The sequence below is a fragment of the Microcebus murinus genome, chromosome 9 (genome assembly GCF_040939455.1).
Source record: "Microcebus murinus isolate Inina chromosome 9, M.murinus_Inina_mat1.0, whole genome shotgun sequence".
In the NCBI taxonomy this organism is placed as follows: Eukaryota; Metazoa; Chordata; class Mammalia; order Primates; family Cheirogaleidae; genus Microcebus; species Microcebus murinus.
In genome coordinates, this window is record NC_134112.1 from 104,912,204 (window position 1) to 104,915,868 (window position 3,665).

The following is a 3,665-nucleotide window of genomic DNA, read 5'->3' on the forward strand; positions in this document are numbered from 1 at the left end:
AGCCTACGGCACCCGGTATTCCCAGGCGGTCTCCCATCCAAGTACTAACCAGGCCCGACCCTGCTTAGCTTCCGAGACCAGACGAGATCGGGCGCGTTCAGGGTGGTGTGGCCCTAGACGGCGGAGGGCGCCCCTGCCCCGCTCAAGAAGCCGAGCCTCTCTGCGCTTCCCCGCCGCCTCCTCCCCCCGCCCCAGGCCCCGCGCCGGCGCTGACCCGCACCGGGCCGGGCCTGTTGAGTTCACCGGCCGGGTCCGGCGGGCTCCGAGGGACGGGGGTGACAGGCGGGGCGGGGCGGGGCGGGGCGGGCAGGGAGCGGCGGGCCGGGGTGGGGGGCTGTCTCTCTCTACACACACACACACACACACACACACACACTCACACTCACACTCACTCACTCACACTCACACAAGATGCGCCTCCACGGCTGGACTCGCCAAGGTGGAGACCTTCCAGCCCCCTTCCTCTCCTCGCCTGGCCCACCCCCAGCTCGTGGCCCGCCGCCGCCGCCGCCGCCGCCGCCGCCGCCGCCGATTGCGCACGCGCGGGTCGCCCGCCCTTTGACCCCAGGCAGGGGCCGCCATCCCCGACAACCCCTTTCAGCTGCGCCCCCCACCCTGTGGGTGGGCTGCCGCCTATTCCCCCGGGCCCGGGCTGGGGCACAGCGCATGGGGGAGGGGAGCGAGTGTATGGGGCGTCTCTCTCTCTCTCTAGGGATGTGTCCCATGGGTGGGGTGGCGTGGTTTGTGGGGCGCTGAAGAAATCAGTCCCCTCCATCTCCTACCTCTGGAAAACGCCCAAGCCCTTGGAGAACTGCCGGCAACGCGACCGTGGGGGCCGGGACCCTCCTCTGTGTCCTCCTGTGGCCCAGTCCAAGGGGCCTGGGCCTGGCCGGGGCTGCATTGGACCCCGACCACCCTGGCGTGTGGACTCGCTAAAAATCGGCGATTAGATATTGGATTCCAGCTTCATTGAGGTCATTTCACTAATGAGTGCACCGGAAAGAGTTTCCTAATCCATCTGTGAGGGTGGCAACTGAAAGAGAATTTTAAAGCTGACAGAATAGGCGAGGAAAGGCATAGGAGATTTCCACACCCAGTAAGGAAGCCTTTCCCGAAATGGAAGAAAGAAACGAGCAAACAGAAACACCGGTAGCCCGCCAGGATCAGAGTCTGCCCCCGAGAGAAAGTACCCTGACCAGGTTCACCCGTGGGTGGGTGGCGAGCTAGCGGCATTCAGAAGAGCGAGGCCCGCAGTCTGTGCAGAAGACACCTGCACTCGGGTGTGTGTGGCGGCACGATTCACAAGCAGCTCCAGATGTTAAGCCAAGGAGAAGCCAGGGAGTTCCCAACGCCCCAGGTGTCCTCAGCCCACGACTGGCTGCTGGGGGAATGCGCAGCCCGGCTCCTTGTCTCAGAGCCCTTGTCTCAGAGCGGGACAACCAGGAGGTGTGACGTACACCCCGGGGTTCCCAGGAGGATCAGGCTGAAGCTGGGACTTGGCCTGAAAGTGTCCCCTCGCATGGCCACCCCCTTCCCCTTCCTGCTCCTCTACTCCTGGTGCCCCTCCATCCAGGGGCCAGACCTTAAAGAGTCACCCGCAAGAGAATCCTGGTCCCAAAGGAGCCTTCTGGGGGACCCGTGCTGAGAGAGGTTGTGGGCATGGCCCGCTGGGGCTCTGCTCGACCCAGGGCTGATAGATGCAACCTCCCAGCTCTGGGTCCCTGCAGGGGAAGCGTTGGCAAGCACAGGGCCAGTCCTCCAAAGGCCCAGGTGCAGGGAGCCCAGGCCAAGCAGCCTGTGGAAGAAGCCACCCCGGGAACACGACTGCAGGCCACGGCCCTTCCCACCTCCTCCTCCTCCTCCTCCTGCTCTTCCACCCCCCCCGAACTCCCACCCCCCCACCCCACCCCCCGACATGGCGCAGGGCTCAGAGACACCTCAGACACTTGCTACCCAAAGTGCAAAGGGCATCAGTTGCTCCTCCAAACCCCCCCCCTGCCCAGCAGACTGCGTTGTCCAGCCAGCCCCCGGGCCTCCCTGGGGTGCCCAGCACAAAAGTGCAGACAACCACCGGACCCTCAATCTCAGTTTTCGGATGTTTTTGCCACTCTAAGGACCCGCAGGCCAGCTGGGCCTTCTGGCAGGACAGAGAGCCCCGGAATCCGACGTGGAGAGCTGGGTGTACGTCCCCACGAGGAGGCGGTCCCCACCTCCGCGGCTCTCCCCTTGCGGGGGGGAAAAGCAGCCACGGGGCCTCAGAGAAGACACCAGGCTGGGCGCCCGCCCCACAGTGGGGGCACGTCCCCCGCAGGCCACTTAGCGCCGGCCGCCGGCCGGCGGACGGTTGGGTGGCGCGAGACGCTGCGGCCGCCCTGCTACCGGGTTCCTGGGAGGGCGTCCTGGAACCAGCGTCCACACCAAGCCCTTGGAAGGCCCAGGCGACGGAGGAGCCCCGTCAGGCAGGGGCCGAGGACGGTGACGGCCCGGGCGGGGAGGAGCGTGTCAGGCAGGGGCAGAGGACGGTGACAGGTGACAGGCCGGGCGGGAAGGAGTCAGTCAGGCAGGGGCCGAGGAGGAGACGGGCTGGGTAAGGGTTAGGGTTAGAGTCAGGGCACAAGTCACAATCGCAAAGACCTGGAAGCGACCCGAGTGCCCATCGACCCACGAGTGCGTAAATGAAATGTGGCGCGTGGACACCACGGAGTGCTATTCAGCTAGGAGGAGCAGCGGTGAGAGGGCACCTCTCGTGGTTCTCCTGGCCAGAGCTGGAACCCGTTCCAGTAAGCCAGGTAGCCCAAGAATGGACACACGAGCACCACGTGCTCGCGCTCACCAGCAAATGGGTACGAACCGATGGACACCTAAGTGGACACAGAGGAATCACCTTCATCGGGTGGGTGTCGGGCGGGTGGGGGGAGGGGATGGGCATACACCTCCATTAGGAATGGGGTGGGTGCGCACCGACTGGGGGATGGGCGCACTTGAGGCTCTGACCCGAGGGGGGAGGCTGGGAGAGGGCAACGTACCCGACCTTAACATTGGTACCCCCACAATACGCTGGAACAACATCAGAGGTAAATGAATAAGAACACAGGGGGGAGGGGGGCACGGGCAACACATGTCACCTTAATACTTGGACTCCCATCATCTGCTTGAAAAGAGAGAGAAAAGAAAATGCAATCATAGAGATAAGAGACACTTTTTAAACATAATGAATCCGAAGAGAAAAGTAAAAGGAGGCCTGTGGAGCAGGTCTGGGTGTGACTCCGGATCCCCCAACATCAGGTGCCACCACCAAAGATTCCTACGTGTAGCCCATAGAACCCCAAAAGCAACGGGACGAGTTCTGGTCACATACTCCCTCAAAATGACATCCTGGCCTTCTTCTGGAACTCCCTCCCCTCTCAGACTCTCAAGGTTTCCTCCAGCGTGTCGGTTCCCACAGAGCAGACCTTTGGTCTGAGACCTGACAGTCCAGAAGCCACGCATGCTGCCGCGTGACGGCGGTGTCGCGGCTTGGGACAAGAGGAGGCCCCACGGTGCGGGCTGGGGCGCCAGGCACCGCGGCGGGCGCTGAGGGTGGGGGTGACCCCCACCCCGGGCCGCCGACTCGCTCCCAGAAAGGGGACAGAACAAGAGGCAAAACAAAAAAAAAAAAAAGAAGA

At 63.6% G+C, this 3,665-nt stretch overlaps 1 non-coding gene across 1 annotated transcript; it reads right to left on the reverse strand.

Moving 5' to 3' along the window:
* LOC142873224 (5S ribosomal RNA) lies at positions 1-119 on the reverse strand. Its single transcript, XR_012921264.1, has one exon. It is a non-coding gene; the product is annotated as a 5S ribosomal RNA (ribosomal RNA).
* Between the last annotated feature and the right edge of the window lie 3,546 nt (positions 120-3,665).